Source organism: Arachis ipaensis, chromosome B06 (genome assembly GCF_000816755.2).
Source record: "Arachis ipaensis cultivar K30076 chromosome B06, Araip1.1, whole genome shotgun sequence".
In the NCBI taxonomy this organism is placed as follows: Eukaryota; Viridiplantae; Streptophyta; class Magnoliopsida; order Fabales; family Fabaceae; genus Arachis; species Arachis ipaensis.
Window position 1 is genome coordinate 55,545,489 of NC_029790.2, and position 19,191 is coordinate 55,564,679.

Sequence of the window (19,191 nt, forward strand, 5' to 3'; positions counted from 1 at the left end):
AAAGGGTCTCTAGCTGGCATTTGAACGCCAGTTTGGGCCATCAAATCTCGGGCAAAGTATGGACTATTATATATTTCTGGAAAGCCCAAGATGTCTACTTTCCAACACAATTGAGAGATCATCAATTGGGCTTCTGTAGCTCCAGAAAAGTCACTTCGAGTGCAGGAGGGTCAGAATCCAATAGCATCTGCAGTCCTTTCTCAGCCTCTTAATCAGACTTTTGCTCAGGTCCCTGAATTTCAGCCAGAAAATATCTAAAATTATAGAAAAACATACAAACTCATAGTAATGTCTAGAAATGTGATTTTTTCATAAAAACTAATAAAAATATAATAAAAAGTAACTAAAACATACTAAAAACTATGTAAAAATAATGCCAAAAAGGGTATAAAATATCCGCTCATCAAATATCAATCAGATAACCTAATAGCATCAAAGAAAAAGACACACAGAGTATGCAATGAAGCCCAATCGATCCATCCCTTAGGCTCACGAGGACGAACGGCTCTGATACCACTAAATGTAACACCCTAATTAGCCTAAGCTTTACCTTCTGTCGTAAAGCAAAGGTTAATCAGAGATTACGACAGTTCTAAGCTCATACATAATATATATATATATATATATATATATATATATATATATATATATATATATATAGAAAGAATAGTATAATCTAGAAGCCCGATAAAGGATATAGCTCAAAAATAGGATTTGAAAAGCGCAAAACATACTAATGAAGCTACTAACTTAAAGCACAAGAAATGGATACAGTATAACCAAATATCATAGTATAATATCATAAGAATCTAGCCATGGCTCGCGGAGTTTAAGCCGGCTAGCCATATACAGACTATACATGAAACCAGATAGTAAAAATAGCTTATACAAGTTTTGTTCTCTCAAATACAAGCCTCTAGGCAAAACAAAAAAACAAAAGTGAATGATGTATAAACAGGGTAAACAAAAGACTCCAAAAAGGCATCCAGATGCTCCGCTTCTGTCACCATCCAAGCAACTCACCGAGTTGGGTTGCGACCTGCATTTCAAAAACACAACATAAATATGGTATGAGAACCGGAGGTTCCAGTATGGTAACAGTGCCCAATGATGTAGGATATAAGACCCAAGGACGCCAAAGGCAATCCTAGACTTCATATCTATCACAAGATCTCATCTTAAGGCATACTAAAACAAATAAGCATGATTATATAAAACTTTAACATAAATAAACCGGGTAATCTATCTTAGGGGATTTCTATTCTAACCAAACACCGCTGTCCCACAGCCTTCACCAACCTATCCTCCATGCGATCCCATCGCCACCGCCTTCCGAACCTCCTCAATCATAGTAGAAAGCACAATTATATACAATGCAAGTAAATCACAAGTATAAGCATATAAAGCAAGTAACTCAAGTAGAAATTAGACATGTTATACAAATAGGCATACAAATACAAGTCGGCAAAGCAAACAAACAGATAGAAATACATATGATGAATGCCTGCCCTATTGGCTGTGATATCACATTGTCGGTTTAACTGCCAACCTGACACATCTCCATGGAGATGTTACTGATAAACCACTATTTTATGGTTTATATTGTGCTTAATTGTATGGTTTTATCAATTCTTTACCCACTTATTCATATGATTGGCATGCATTTATATTTCCTTCCTAAAATTATTACATGATTGAATATTTGCTTTCTAAAGACTTTTAATTATGTATTTTAATTCTCCTTCATTCCATTAGATGCCGTGATCTGCGTGTCAAGTATTTCAGGCTTTATAGGGCATGAATGACTTGGAGATTGGAAAGGAAGCTTGCAAAAATGGAAGGAACACAAAAAATTGAGGAGATGACCAGCGAGAAGTGACGCGGACGCATGGCTCACGCGACTGCTCGACATAGAGGAAATCGCAGTGACGCGGACGCATGGCTCACGCGACCGCGCGGATTGGAACTGTACAAGTGACGTGGAGGCGTGGACGACGCGCACGCGTGGCAAGGCAAAACGCCGAATGACGCGTCCGCATGAATGACGCGATCGCGTGACATGCGCGATCTGCAAAATCTGTAGAATTCGTTGGGGGCGATTTTGGGCCCTGTTTTGACCCAATTTTCAGCCCAGAAAAGCAGACTAGAGCCAAGGAGCATGGAAAAACGAGAGAGAACATTTATTCCACACAATTCTCAGTTTTAGATCTAGTTTTTACTCCTCCTCTAGGTTTTCTCTCTACACATTCATAGTTCTTAGGATTTGATTTTTATTGCTTTTTGCATTGGGATATTGAGAAGAGTTATTACCTCAGCGAGACTTCGTCATTCTAGTTTGTTTTCCTTACCTATCTCTTACTTTTCCATGTCCTTTGTTTACTCAGAATTATTATTGGATTATTTTTAGAATTTATTAATACAAGAACTATTTTTATTTCTAATTGATCCCTTTGATTATTATTTATCATGTCTTTCTATATTTCCCTTTCCTATGTTATGAATTCTACATTTACAATGAGAGAGTAGTTCCATAACTTGGATGGGAGTTGATTGAAGGGAAGACCTTGAGTTGGAATGCTTAAAAGACAAATTGTAATTGGGTTTATTATTGGATTGCCTTCTAGTCACTGACACCAATCCTTTTCAATTGAGCGGATTGGAACTTGTGAATAGAAATAGCTTTCCAACTTGCTTGACTTTCCCTTACCTAGTAAGGGATAACTAAACAGAACAACCCTCAATTATCAATTAATCTTGAGAGTACTCCAACAAGAATAGGGCTTCCGACTAATCTACTCCCAGTCAAGGCTTTTATTTAAAATTACACAAATTCTCTAATTTAATTTCCTGTTATTCAACTCAAACCATTTTTTGAAAATATCTGATTAATAAAATAGCACACCTTTCTGCAACTCATTGAGAGACGACCTCGGATTCATACTCCCAGTATTTTAATTTTTAATTTTATGACAACCCTTCTAAATTGATAAGCGGATTTCTGGTTGGTTAAGAACTGTACTTGCAACGCATCTCTTATAATAAATTCTTAACTCACCAATTTCTGCCACATCAATTTTTGGCGCCGTTGTCGGGGAGTTGCAATAGAGTGCTAAAGTTATTAATTGGAATTTATTTATTTGCATTTTATTTTATTTTGCTACTATGAGCTTCATGTTTCTTTCGTTAAATGACGCGTTCACTTCCTTATCCAAGCTTGCCAGTATTTGATCCTGAGATTGAAAGAACTATTTCACGAATAAGGCAAGCTCGGCGTCGGTTAGTCCTCTCTGAGGGCAGATCTAAAACGTCACTTGAGGAAGAAACAGGCTCCCTTTCTGTTGATTTGGTTGATTTACGTGCAGGTGACATGGCAGCACCTAGGAGAATTACTATCCAGGAGGTGGGAGCCCCTGATTTTTCAATGCAACCGTTTCAAGCGCATCACCCAGCGGTGGCTACAGACTTTGAAATAAAGACTACACTGCTCAATTTGATGCCCAAGTTTCATGGCTTACCTGCTCAAGAGCCTATCAAGCACCTTAGAGACTTCCAAGCAGCCTGTTCTACTATCAGGCATGATGGTGCAGATGAAACTTCAATTTTGTTAAAAGCCTTCCCATTCTCTCTTGAGGGAAAGGCGAGAGAGTGGTACTACACTCAACCCACAACAACTGTATCCGACTGGGATACACTTAGAAGAGAATTTTTGGAAAAGTTCTTTCCAGCTGAAATTATTGATAAACTGAGAAAAGACATTTCCATGATTGTTCAGGACGAATTCGAGACTCTCTATGAATACTGGGAGCGCTTCAACAACCTTCTGGAAGCATGCCCCCACCATATGATTGACAAGATAGTGTTGCTCGGCTACGTAACACAGGGCATGAGGCCCCAAGATAAGTCTACATTGGAAAGTGCTAGCAATGGGCTATGAAAAAGTAAAAGACCACTGATGAGCCATGGCAATTGATCAGCAACTTAGCTGAATCTACAAGAAATCACAGGCAGAAACAAGGCTGGACAAAAGCTGTTGTAGAGGTATCTTCTAGCAAGGAGACTACTGCTCTGGCTCAGAGTACAAGTGAAATGACCACCTTACTGAAGCAGATGCAGTTGAGTCAACAACAAGCGCATCAAAGCCAACAGCTAGTCCCACAGAGAGTGTGCAGAATCTGTGCTGATTACAGCCATTATACTGATCAATGCCCGCAGCTCTAACAGGAAGACAACACCGTGGCATCCACTCATAACTTCTACGACCGCCCGAACCAAGGGTACAATCAAGGTGGCAGTTACAACCATGGATGGCAGGACAATTCTAACTAAGGTTGGAGAGATAATTCTAACCAGAATTGGAGGGACAACAATAATAGAGGAGGCAGAGACAATCAAGGATATCAGAGGTGGAATAATAACAACAACAGGCAACAGAACCAGAACCAGCCTTACAGAGCAACTCACCTGAGGCAGTCCCAAGGACCACAGCACAACCAGCAACAAGTTCTGCAGATCACTCAATCTAATTCCTCTCCGAGTGAAGAGGCCATTCAATCCATTGCACAAGGACAAAGGAACATAGAAAGTTCACTTAATGGCCTAGCATTCGCCATACAAGCTCTCATCTCTCAGCTGGCACCACCCAATACTTCAAACGCTCAACAGGCAAACTCCAGTGGAATTCCTTCTCAACCCCTGCCCAATCCGAAGGGTGGCATCAATTCCATCACCCTAAGGTCCAGAACTACACTGCAAGAGAGGAATCAGGAGGAGCCAAACCCACCAGCACACGCCTCAGCTGAAGAGGTAGTGGAAGTAGAAGATGTTGAAGAGGAAGAGGACATACAGGACATGGCTGAAGAAGAAGAAGCTCAATCACAGGAAGAAGCACAAAAGGGCACAGACACTGCAGAAAATGCCATTCCTATTCCATTTCCACAACTTGCATGGAAGCCCAGGAAGCAGTTGGAACCTGATCCCAAAATGGTAGAAATATTCAAAAAGGTTTAGGTAACTGTTCCCCTTTTTGATGTTATTCAGCAGGTACCTAAATACGCAAAGTTTTTAAAAGATTTATGTATACACAAATACAAAATTAATGAATTAGAAACTATTCCTTTAGGTAGTTCTATATCTGCTTTAATGGGAGGTTTACCTGAAAAGTGTAGTGACCCAGGTCCATGCATGGTTAATTGTACTATTGGCAGTGCGATATTTTCTGACTGTATGTGTGATTTAGGAGCATGTGTTAGTATAATGCCTTTGTGATAAGGATTTATGTTGGGCATTAAAGGTTTAATACATTCAAAGTAGTAAAATCCTAATCGAAGGGGGACCAGAAAAGAATGGGATTAAAAGAGGAATTTATTAGCATAAAGAGACACAGCAAAAATATAAAAGATAGATAAAAGTTTTTCCTACTAGACCTCTAAGATACCTGTTCTTAGCAACCTAGGTCACCAGAAAGGATTCCCTACTAGACCTTCAAAGAACCTATCCTTGACAACCTAGATCAGAGGGACGAAAACTAAAAGAAACCACCACACAGATCACCTTAGTGTTGGATCCTTCAATCTTCCTCATGCAACAAGCGAAGCAAATCACTCACCTCACTTCTTACATAATAAACGTGTTTAAAAGCAACTGAAAATTTATTCATCAAAGTTATGTAAATTGTCTCACCAGAAGGTGTTTAAATAGACCTCAAACAAACTAGATAAAAGATAAGATAAGATAACTAATTTAAATCAGATTTGATCTTATTGGATCATATCAGATTTGATCTAAATTTTAAAATCCTAAAGATATGATAACTAATTTAAATAAGATTTGATCTTATTAGATTAGATCAGATTTGATTTAAATTTAAAAATCCCTAAAAATACTACTAAGCATAGCAGATAAAACAAGTCTTCTAACAACTTTTGACCACATAACAAACTAAAACAAAAGTCTAGAATTTTCGAAATTTAAAGATAAATTATGCCTTCCACTGAATTCGGAAAGCATTATTGGGCTTCTTGCTGTCCTGACTTAACCCAATGGGTCTTGCCCATTCTTCCTTGGTTAGAACTTGATGTAACTCTATATGCATAAGCGCTGCCAGGTTTCCAAAGCTCTCCTTGAGCTTCTTTGCACGTGCTCTAGTGATGGGGCCCTCTGGAAGTGTGAAATTCCCATTCTACCATTGTGTCTTAGAATGCCCCTGTTGTCTTTCCAAGCATGTATCATTCCCTCCTTCCTCAAAAAGATTCGTCCTCGAATCTGTGTCCATATCAAAAGGAGAGAGATCAGAAACATTGAAAGTGGCAGGAACATTATACTCACCTGGTAGGTCAATCTTGTAGGCGTTGTTATTGATCTTCTCAAGCACTTGGAATGGGCCATCCCCTCTAGCATCAAGTTTAGACTTCCTCTGAGTAGGAAATCTCTCCTTCCTCAAATGTACCCAAACCCAATCTTCTGGTTCGAAGACTATATGCTTTTCGGCTCTTGTTAATCCTTTCTGCCGTGGCTTTGTTCTTCCTCTCAATGAGGTCACGAGCCTTTGCATGTATTGTTTTAACTTTTTTAGCCATGCTTGCTCCATCTAAGCAAATAAGATCACTCAAGGGTAGAGGCATTAAATCTAAGACAGTTAGAGGATTAAAACCATAGACAAGTTCAAAGGGCGAAAAACCAGTGGAAGAATGGATTGTTCGGTTATAAGCAAACTCAATAAAAGGTAAACAATCTTCCCAGATTTTCAAATTCTTACCAACAATAGCACGCAACAAAGTTCCCAATGTCCTATTTACTACTTCAGTTTGACCATCAGTTTGAGGGTGACAAGTAGTTGAGTATAACAATTTTGTTCCCAACTTACTCCACAAAACTTTCCAGAAGTGACTTAAGAATTTGACATCACGATCAGAAACAATAGTTTGGGGAACACCATGTAAGGGCACAACTTCTCTAAAGAATAGGTCAGCAATATTTGTGGCATCATCAGTTTTATGACAAGCAATAAAATGAGTCATTTTACTAAATCTATCTACCACAACAAAAATGCTATCTCGACCTCTCCTAGTTCTAGGCAAACCAAGAACAAAATCCATAGAAATATCAACCCATGGATGCACAGGAATAGGTAAAGGAGTACACAAACCATGTGGTAAGGACTTAGATTTAGCTTGTTTACAGGTAATGCATTTGGCACAAAATTTTCGACATCTTTACGCATGTGGGGCCAGTAAAAATGCTCAGATAAAATATCCAAAGTCTTATGCACACCAAAATGACCCATCAAACCCCCATTATGTGATTCTAGAACAAGTAGCTCCCGAATAGAACAAGTAGGTACACAAATCCTATTACCCTGAAAAAGAAAACCACCATGCCTGTAGAATTTGTTATGTGCACCATGTTCACATGCAGCATAGATAGAGGCAAAAGTAGAATCAGATGCATATAATTCCTTCATACACTCAAAACCTAACAGCTTAGAAGTAAGGGTTGTGATTAATGAATACCTTCTAGATAATGCATCAGCAACCACATTCTCCTTACCTTGCTTATAGGCGATTATGTACGGAAAAGATTCAAGGAATTCTATCCATTTTGCATGTCTCTTGTTTAGCTTCCCTTGACCCTTCAAGTGTTTGAGAGATTCATGGTCAGTATGTACCACAAATTCCTTAGGTAGCAAATAATGCTGCCACACTTCTAAAGCTCGCACCAAGGCATAAAGCTCCTTATCATAAGTTGAGTAGTTGAGACGGGATCCATTCAAATTCTCACTGAAATAGGCGATTGCTTGCTTTTCCTGCATTAAAACAACACCTATACCAATTCCGGAAGCATCACATTCGATTTCAAAAGTTTTAGAAAAATCCGGTAAAATAAGAATGGGGGCAGAACACAATAATTCTTTCAAGGTGTTAAAGGCAATTTCTTGTTCGTGATCCCATTTAAAGTTAACATGTTTCTTGATGATTTCAGTTAAAGGTGCAGCAATAGTAGAAAAATCTTTAACAAACCTCCGATAAAAACCCGCAAGACCATGAAAACTTCTAACATCAGAGACACTCTGAGGTGTGGGCCATTCTCTAATAGCCTTCACCTTCTCGTCATCTACCTCAATCCCTGCAGAACTTATCACAAAATCTAGGAATATGACTTTACTTAGACAGAACGAGCACTTTTGGAGATTAGCATATAATTTTTCCTTTCTAAGTACCTCTAAAACAGATTGAACATGCAAAATATGATCATCAAGGCATTTACTGTAAATAAGGATATCATCAAAATAAACAACCACAAATTTACCTAAAAATTCTCGCAAAACATGATTCATTAATCTCATGAATGTACTAGGTGCATTAGTCAAACCAAATGGCATAACTAACCACTCATACAAACCATATTTAGTTTTGAAAGCTATTTTCCATTCATCACCAAGCTTCATTCGTATTTGATGATAACCACTCCTTAAATCTATTTTAGTAAAAATAACAGATCCATGTAATTCATCAAGCATATCATCAAGTCTAGGAATAGGATGGCGATACTTTACCGTAATCTTGTTTACAGCTCTGCAGTCAACACACATCCTCCATGAGCCATCCTTCTTGGGTACCAACAGTACTGGAACAGCACAAAGACTCATGCTTTCTCTCACAAAACCCTTAGCCAAAAGGTCATCGACTTGCCGTTGTAGTTTCTTTGTCTCCTCAGGATTGGTCCGATAAGCTGGCCGGTTAGGAATGCTTGATCCGGGAACAAAGTCAATCTGATGCTCAATGCCTCATAATGGAGGTAAACCTGGGGGTAGCTCATCTAGAAAGACATCGCCAAATTCCTGCAAGAGTGAAATAAAAGCACTAGGCAGGTCATGGTTAGTTTCAATGGTAGAAAGTAAAGACTCTCTAGATCGTACTAACACCAATGCTTTTTTTCCTAAACTAGCATGCTTCAGATCCCTCTCTTTTGCATAAAAACATATTTTGTGAGCACTCTTACTCTCCACAGATGTTTCTCTTTTAGAACTCTCTTTTTCACTCAGACTCTGACTCTTTTTCTCACACGTTTCATCTCTCAGAGCTCTCTCTTTACCCTCCTGTTTTTCAATTTTCTCACATCCTAAAGACTCTGTAGTTGATTTGCGCATGCTCAGTTGCTCCAGGTACACTTCTTTAGGTGTCAAAGGTGCAAGGGTAATCTTCTTCCCAAGATAGGTGAAAGAGTATCGATTTGTGAAACCATCATGCGTCACCTTCCTATCATACTGCCATGGACGGCCTAGAAGTAGATGACAAGCCTGCATGGGAACCACGTCACAAAGTACCTCGTCACTATATCTCCCAATAGAGAACTGTATGCGGGCTTGCTTCATAACCTTCAATTCACCGACATTACTTAGCCACTCCAGTTTGTAAGGGTTAGGGTGTTTGGTGCATTTCAACCCCAACTTTGTGATCAACGTAGAGCTAGCAACGTTTGTATGACTTCCAGCATCAATGATCATGAGACCAACCTTACCTCTCAACAAAACTTTTGTATGAAAGATGTTCTCTCGTTGTTCTAGACGATCGTCCTTGGCTTGTACATTTAAGATCCGCCTAGTAACAAGGGTCTCGCCACTAACAGCATACTCAACTATATCTTCATTATCTGTAGCATCATCCGCATGTGGCATGTCTTCAAACCCATCTGAGTTATCAGATTCTGAGAAAATATCATTTGCTTTAATTACCATGGTCTTTTTATTTGGACACTCGGAAGCATAATGGCCTAATCCGTGGAACTTAAAGTAGGTAATATCACGATGCCGTGCAAGAGGTTTAGAAGTGGAATTAGGTGTGTTCGTCTTCCTGTGCTGCTCTGTGGGCTTCTCCTTTGATTCGGTAGGTTTGGATCCAGTCTTCTCCCCGAAATTAGCACCTCTCGAATCCCACCTTGAAGTAGAATTACGCAGCCCTTTTCCCTTTTGCTGTCTTTCCACCTTGATAGCTAGGTTCACCAAGTCTTCCATAGTCACATATGGAAGATGTTCGACAGTATTTGCAATGTCTCGATTCATCCCACTTAAGAAACGTGCCATAGTAGCCTCAGACTCCTCCTCAATGTTTGCCTGGATTAGTAGCATCTCCATCTCCTTATGATACTCATCTACAGACTTAGAACCTTGGTATAACCGTTGGAGCCGTTGATGTAGCTCCCTGTAGTAGTAAGAAGGGACAAACTGTTGTCGCATGACCTTCTTCATCTTCTCCCAAGATAGAATTGGTGGTTTGTCATTCCGCCTCCTCTGTTTGTCCAGCTCGGCCCACCAGACAAGGGCATAATCCGAGAATTCGACAGCCGATAGTCTTACCTTTTTCACCTCAGAGTAGTTATGACATTGAAATAAGAGCTCCACCTTTCGTTCCCATTCCAGGTACGCTTCAGGGTCACTTCTGCCTTTAAATTCTGGGATGCGCATCTTGATAGCATTAAGGTTACTATCAACATCTGCCGATTGTCTATGAGGCCGGGATCTGGATGAAGGCTCCTCCTCAGACTTCGTAGAATCATTATGAACAGATTCTCGTGACCGTGCTTTTCACTTAGGGGAGAAAGAGTTAATGCAGGAATCCATGTCATCAAGACGTTGTTGAATCTTTGTATGGATGCTAGTAAGTGCGTCGATGCGAAAAGTTAGTTGTGGATCGGGGTTCTCTTCAGTGTTAGCCATCAATGAACCTGTAAAAGAAAAGGCCTTACAACACTCCTCTCACGTGTATCACTCAGAGTAGGACACTCGTGTTTCATTCAATACGTGGCTTTTACCCTCTGTTGAGCTCACCACTCTTGCCTTTTTCCACTCTTGGATTGCTTTAACAAGTTGCACTTCGGAAGATGAAGAATTGAGACACCAAACTAAGATAATCTGAATGATAGAGACGTTCAACTTGACAAGAGGATAAGTAAAGTATGTGACAAAGGAAACAAGAAGTGATACTAGGATGACAAAACTAGAAAAATTGAATCCTTATTGGAACTCAAAGAAAATTGAAAAGGATAAAACAAGGAGAAAACTTAAAATTTTGTTTTTTTTTTTCATTTTTTTTATTATTTATTTATTTATTTTTACTGAAATAAACAGAAATTGCAGTATTAGAATTTAAGGAAAAAAGTAGTAAAATCCTAATGGAAGGGGGGACTAGAAAAGAATGGGATTAAAAGAGGAATTTATTAGCATAAAGAGACACAGCGGCAATATAAAGGATAGATAAAGGTTTTTCCTACTAGACCTCTAAGATATCTGTTCTTAGCAACCTAGGTCACCAAAAAGGATTCCCTACTAGACCTTCAAAGAACCTGTCCTTGACAACCTAGATCAGAGGGACGAAAACTGAAAGAAACCACCACGCAGATCACCTTAGTGTTGGATCCTTCAAACTTCCTCATGCAACAAGCAAAGCAAACCACTCACCTCACTTCTCACATAATAAACGTGCTTAAAAGCAACTGAAAATTTATTCATCAAAGTTATCTAAATTGTCTCACCAGGTGTTTAAATAGACCCCAAACAAACTAGCTAAAAGATAAGATAAGATAACTAATTTAAATCAGATTTGATCTTATTGGATAAGATCATATTTGATCTAAATTTTAAAATCCTAAAGATATGATAACTAATTTAAATCAGATTTGATCTTATTAGATTAGATCATATTTGATTTAAATTTAAAAATTCCTAAATACTACTAAGCAAATCAAAAGTAAATCAAATCTTCCAACAAACTCTAACAACGAAACAAACCAAAATAAATGCCTAAAAATTCGAAAATTAATAATAAATTATGCCTCCCATTAAATTTGAAAAGCATTATTGGGCTTCTTGCTGTCCTGACTTAGCCCAATTGGTCTTTATGAGTTGTCGCCATTTCAGCAACACTGTTTTTGAGACGAACTCTTGATCTCCTTAATGTCCAAGACCGAGAAATTATAGAAAAAAATACAGAGACTAAAAAAAATCCTGGAACGTGCAGATAAATAAGAATTTACCTACGACCTGTAACTGATACCAGATGATAAGGATTTATGTTGGGCATTAAGGGTTTAATACATTCAAAGTAGTAAAATCCTAATGGAAGGGGGACCAGAAAAGAATGGGATTAAAAGAGGAATTTATTAGCATAAAGAGACACAGCGGAAATATAAAAGATAGATAAAGATTTTTCCTACTAGACCTCTAAGATACCTGTTCTTAGCAACCTAGGTCACCGAAAAGGATTCCCTACTAGACCTTCAAAGAACCTGTCCTTGACAACCTAGATTAGAGGGACGAAAACTGAAAGAAACCACCACACAGATCACCTTAGTGTTGGATCCTTCAATCTTCCTCATGCAACAAACGAAGCAAATCACTCATCTCACTTTTCACATAATAAACATGCTTAAAAGCAAATGAAAATTTATTCATCAAAGTTATGTAAATTGTCTCACCAGAAGGTGTTTAAATAGACCTCAAACAAACTAGATAAAAGATAAGATAAGATAACTAATTTAAATCAGATTTGATCTTATTGGATCAGATCAGATTTGATCTAAATTTTAAAATCCTAAAGATATGATAACTAATTTAAATCAGATTTGATCTTATTAGAATAGATCAGATTTGATTTAAATTTAAAAATCCCTAAAAATACTACTAAGCATAGCAGATAAAACAAGTCTTTTAACAACTTTTGACCACATAACAAACTAAATCAAAAGTCTAGAATTTTTGAAATTTAAAGATAAATTATGCCTTCCACTGAATTCGGAAAACATTATTGGGATTCTTGCTGTCCTGACTTAACCCAATGGGTCTTGCCCATTCTTCCTTGGTTAGAACTTGATGTAGCTCCATATGCATAAGCGCTGCCAGGTTCCCAAAGCTCTCCTTGAGCTTTTTTGCACGTGCTCTAGTGATGGGGCCCTCTGGAAGTGTGAAATTCCCATTCTGCCATTGTGTCTTAGAATGCCCCTGTTGTCTTTCCGAGCATGTATCACTTTGTCTATATATGATATTTTGAGGCTCCCTCCCTTAAAAAGGTCGGCAGCTCGTTTTGTGTTAGCCGATAAAAGCATTATTACAGTGGCTGGAGTTGCTGAAGATGTATTAGTGGGTATTAAGGGGCTCACATTTCCCATCGATTTTTATATCCTGGAGATGTCCCAAAATGACTCTGAGAAGCCATCATCAATCCTACTCGGAAGACCTTTCCTGAAGACCTCGAAGTTCAAATTGGATGCTTTTTCAGGAACATACTCTTTTGAAATAGATGGCCGAGTAGTAAGCTTCAATCTGAATGGAGTTATGAAGCACCCTCCAGAAGATCATTCTATCCTCCAGTGTGACATCATAGATGAAACCGTGGCTGAAGTTCATCAGGAGGAGTTCGAAGAAAAGTACATAGGACAAGGTCCGAGTGTGGGGACACTCTCTGAGGACAATGAAAGTACTTTACCATTGCCACCAGCTCCAGACAATCCAGAGCCTAACCATGATCAGAAGTAAGAATTGAAACCCCTCCCTCCACACCTCAAATATGCTTATCTTGAGGACAAGCAGACATTTCCAGTTATCATTGCACGGGAACTCACTTCTCAACAAGAAGAGCAGTTACTTAGTGTGTTGAGGAGGCACAAGAAGGCAATTGGATGGAGTTTGGTAGACATAGTAGGCATCAACCCTCAAGTCTGTGAGCACAGAATATTTTTAGAAGAGGGAGCAAGACCTATTCATCAACCCCAGAGAAGACTGAACCCCACTATCTTAGAGGTTGTCAAAAAGGAAGTGACAAGACTACTAGAGGCAGATATCATTTACCCCATCTCAGACAGTGAATGGGTGAGCCCAGTACAAGTGGTGCCCAAGAAGTCTGGAGTCACTACAGTGAAGAATGAGCATGGAGAGCTCATGGCAACCAGAGTACAGAATTCCTGGAGAGTCTGCATTGATTATAGGCGTCTCAACCAAGACACTCGTAAGGATCACTATCCTCTTCTATTCATTGATCAAATGCTGGATCGCCTGTCAGGTAAATCACATTATTATTTTTTTGATGGTAACACAGGTTATTTCCAGATTCATATAGCTCCTGAAGATCAGGAAAAGACTACTTTTACATGTCCTTTTGGGACTTATGCTTATAAGAGAATGCCCTTTGACTTGTGCAATGCACCAGCTACTTTCCAAAGGTGCATGATGAGTCTTTTCTCTGACCTTATTGAAGACTGTATGGAGGTTTTTATGGATGATTTTAGCGTTTATGGTGATTCTTTTGGCCTTTTCTTGGATAGTTTATCTAGAGTATTAGATAGATGTGTCAGTACAAATCTTGTATTAAATTTCGAAAAATGTCACTTTATGGTTAAACAAGGTATTGTACTAAGACATGTTGTATCTAATACTGGCATTTCTGTCGATCCAGCAAAGGTGGATGTTATTTCTAGTTTGCCTTACCCCTCCTCTGTGAGGGAAGACCATTCGTTCCTTGGCCATGCAGATTTTTACCGGAGATTCATTAAGGACTTTAGTAAGGTAGCACTTCTCTTATCCAGACTACTACAGAAAGATATTGAGTTCAAGTTTAGTGAGGATTGTAAACAAGCGTTTGATAAGCTGAAAACTGCCCTGACTCAAGCTCCAATTGTGAGAGGACCAGACTGGAGCCAGCGATTTGAAATCATGTGCGATGCTTCCAATCATGCAGTAGGAGCAGCACTGGCTCAGTCTAATTATACTACTACTGAGAAAGAGCTTCTTGCTATTGTTTTTGCTCTGGATAAATTCTGAGCCTCTTTACTTGGTACGAAAGTAGTAGTGTACTCAGACCACGTAGCTCTAAAGTATTTATTTGCTAAAAAGGAATCCAAACCAAGGCTTATATGTTGGATACTGCTACTACAAGAATTTGATTTAGAAATTAGGGATAGGAGTGGTAACCAGAATTTAGTGGCAGACCATTTGAGTCGCCTTGAGCACATTAAGCATGACTCCACTCCTATAGCTGATAATTTCCCATTTGATATCCTGCAAGCAGTATCTGAGGTAGTCCTTTGGTATGCACCTGTAGCTAATATCTAGTTAGCCGCACCTTTCCTCCAAACTTTACTAAGCATCAAAGAGACAAGCTGAAAAGCGAGTCTAAATATTATATATGGGATGACCCATATTTATGGAGATGTGGCGCTGACCAGGTAATTAGACGGTGTGTGCCTCAATCAGAATTCCAGTCCATCTTAGAGGCCTGCCACTCATCTGAGAGTGGAGGACATTTTGGCCCTCAAAGAACAGCTAGAAAAAACTTAGACTGTAGATTCTGGTGGCCTACTCTTTTTAGAGACGCTGCTGAATTTTGTAAGTCTTGTTTCCCATGCCAAAAATTTAGTAATATATCCAAGAGGGATGAGATGCCTCAACAGATTATGCTTTTTTGTGAAATTTTTGATGTATGGGGCATTGACTTCATGGTCCATTCCCAAATTCTAATGGTTATTTTTATATATTGTTAGCTGTGGATTACGTTTCCAAATGGGTGAAAGCAATCCCTACCCGCACTGATGATGCTAACACTGTTGTTTCCTTTGTTAGAAACCATATCATTTGTCGCTTTGGATCACCACGAGCAATCGTGAGCGATCAAGGCACCCATTTTTGAAACAGGAGACTAACAGGATTAATGAAGAAGCATGGGATAATTCATAAAGTTGCAACAGCCTACCATCCTCAGACTAATGGGCAAACCGAGGTGTCAAACAGAGAGATAAAGTGTATATTGCAGAAGATAGTCAAACCTCGTAGGAGAGACTGGAGCACCAGGCTACAAGATGCACTTTGGGCATACAGAACAGCATACAAGACACCCATTGGAATGAGTCCTTTCCGCTTAGTTTATGGAAAAGCCTGCCATCTCCCAGTTGAAGTAGAGCACAAAGCCTTTTGGGCAGTAAAGGAATGCAATATGGGATTTGAAACAGCCAAAGCTGAGAGGAAGTTGCAACTGCAAGAATTAGAAAGCCTTCGCCTGGAAGCTTATGAGAACTCAAGGCTGTACAAGGAGAAGATGAAGGCTGTACATGATAAGCACATCAAGAGGAGAGAGTTCCAACCTGGGGACTTAGTCCTCCTTTACAAATCTCGACTGAGGCTCATGCCAGGCAAGTTGAGATCAAGATGGGAAGGTCTATATAGAGTAGAAACGGCTGAGTCGTACGGAGTTTTTCACCTAAGTCACCCTTCAAGCTCTGAACTCATCAAAGTTAATGGACATCGTTTGAAGCTCTACCATGGCGAGAAGATGAAGAAAAACAAGGAGCTCGAGATCTTCCTCTTGGAGGATCCACGCATAGCCGAAGACTGAGCTAGTGGAGCGTCCAACTTACGGACGTTAAAGAAAAGTGCTAGGTGGGAGACAACCCACCATGGTATGATCATTCTTTTTTTATTCGTAGTTTTCTTTTTTCATAACTCTTCTCCTTATTCGCAAATATAGCTTGCATCTGCATTTGCATATTTTTATTTCTAAAAAAAAATCACACGACGCGACTGCATCAATGACGCGTCCGCGTCGCAGGTGGCTCAAAAAGAATAAAAAAGCGAACAGAAAGTCACGCAGGAGCGCGGCTGGAGGCGTGCCTTTGGCACAAATCGCCCCACGCGACTGCGTGCCCCACGCGTCTGCGTCAGGTGGAGAAATTGCCTCCCACGCGACCGCGTCACTCACGCGGCTGCGTGACCTGAAAATCGACGTGAAAAGGGTGCATAGCCGAAAGTTATGCTGGAGTGGTGCTGGACTAGCGCTAGGCACACAGCCCTTACCACGCGAACGCCTGCCCCACGCGTCCGCGTCATATCCCAATATTGGCCACTCACGCGGTCGCATGACCCACGCGATCGCGTCACCCAAAATTTGGCAAAATAAGATTTTGAACAAAGAGTTGTGCGAGCGCGAGGCTGCCCTCGCGCCAGTAGCACAAAACGAGTCACGCGTCCGCGTGATTGACGCGACCGCGTCAATCCGAATAAGCGCAATTCGTGCGAACGCGTCACCCACGCGTCCGCGTCGCTTGCGCCGCACAGCTTACCCTAAATTGCCAAAATATCTTATCTTTCTTTTCCCCAAATCCTATTTTCTCTTTTCCTTCCTTATTTCTTCCTTCTTCCTTCTTCCTTCTTCCTCACTTTCTACTTTCTCACCACCATTAATAAGGTTTTTCTTTTTCCTTCCTTACTTTTCCATTATCTTTCTTTTTTTATGTTTTCTTCTTTTCTTTTCTTTTTACTTTCATTATCCATATTTTCTCTTTCTTCCTTTTTTTCTTTTAATTGGTGTTAGAAATTTAATTGAGTCATTATTTCTCATTATATGCTTGTGGATTGTTGCAAAATTTTTGGGCAATTATATATTACTTTTTAAAGGGTTGCTTGCATGTTCAAATTATTATTTTCAATAGTTTATTCATCATGCATGTTACGTGTTTGTGAAAAAGCCCATATGGCATTATGCATTTTCTACATTATTCTATTCTACTATTCAATGCTTACAAATTTCCTTTACTATTTTATTAATTTAATTTAATTGTCAATACAAACGTTATTGTTAGTTTGTTACGAGTGATAACATATTTAACAAATTAAATGCTTGATCTATGCTACTCATGCCTTTGCCTGCATGCCAATAAACACCTTGCATTTAATTGTCATCAAATGCACTTTCTATATTTCCAGTGGTGAACTTTTCACATATAGTCATGACCATGTGTTAATGACATCCTCTTTACCGTGCATTGATTATCACTTATACCATCCTCTTCCTTGCTCTGTCCCTTTGAATTCATGTTACTTTCTTTCTCCCTTTTCAGGATGGCCACCAAGAAAGGAAAAGAGAAAGCTACTCCCAAACCACTAGCAAGAAGAGGAACAAAAAGAGCACTAGTGACAGAACCCTCTTCAACTGCAGTAAAGCCATCAACAAAAAGAATTAAGAGGATTATAAAGGTTGATGAAAAAGAGAAAGCCTTCCCAGCAAAGGACACTGCGCGATTTACCAATCGCTACTGTGAGCAGATGTTCCCCATCCTGGCAGAAAGAAGTTACAACAACGAATACCTTCTTATCCTCCCACCCAATATTGCTACCTTTGTTGAGCCACAAATTGAACGAAGACAATGGGATTTCCTCCAGAAACAGCCACGGCAAGTTAATCTTTCTTGGGATGTCGAGTTTTACTCCAACTTCCACCCTGCAGTCTGTCTATGTCCGACAGAAGCAAGTCCCCATTACAGAAGAGGCCAATCAACGAGCTTTAGATCTTCCCCCTACTCCAGAAGGATTGGACGCATTTCAAGAAGCCGCACTTAAGCGCCAGATGTACCAATTTGGCTGGGACGCTGTTCTCAGAGTTATCGCACTACCTGGCAGCAGATGGATCTACGGATACCATCGTTCCCGTTCTAAGGGAATATCGGCTTCAGCACTTACCTTGGAGGCTCGCATATGGACACAGATTATGTCCCATTACGTATTTCCAAGCACCCACGAGTCCTTCTTCACTGCAGACATGGCCGTTCTACTATGGTGCATCCTTACAGACCAACCTCTGAACCTACCAAGAAACATCCGGAATGCCATGGGACACGTACAGATTGCGGGCAACTTACCTTTTCCCACCTTGGTCTCAGATCTCGTCTCAGCAGCCGGAGTCTCCTACAGAGTTGGGGACACCAAAGCCATGCTTCCATGGGATGATCAGTACGTCCCTAACGGGAAATATATTAGACTCCAAGCAACCACTACTAGCCAGCCTACTGAACCAGCTGAGGAAATTCCTCCTTCAGCACCACAAGCACCTACAACAAACCAAATGCTCCACCAGATACTCGAAAGGTTGGATCGGCAGGAACACAAAGCTAAGATGAGAGAGTGTCGTAACAAGCGCCGATTCACATACCTCAAGGAGCTGATTATGGGAAAATTCAAGGACTCAGACACCCCAGACTCCACTTTCCTTACCAGCACAAGGAGCCATGACGGTCCCGACTGTGGAGATACTGCTACCAGCCCACCCTTGTTCCTGACAGATGGCACCAAGGACGGTGCAAAGCCTTAAGTGTGAGGCGGTCGGTCAGTACCTGACTTCCGGAGGTAATTTCTCTTCCCTAACACCAATAAATTAGGAT

The 19,191-nt window shown here is 39.9% G+C and overlaps 1 pseudogene; it reads right to left on the minus strand.

Moving 5' to 3' along the window:
- LOC107646866 lies at positions 5,978 to 10,459 on the minus strand (annotated as a pseudogene).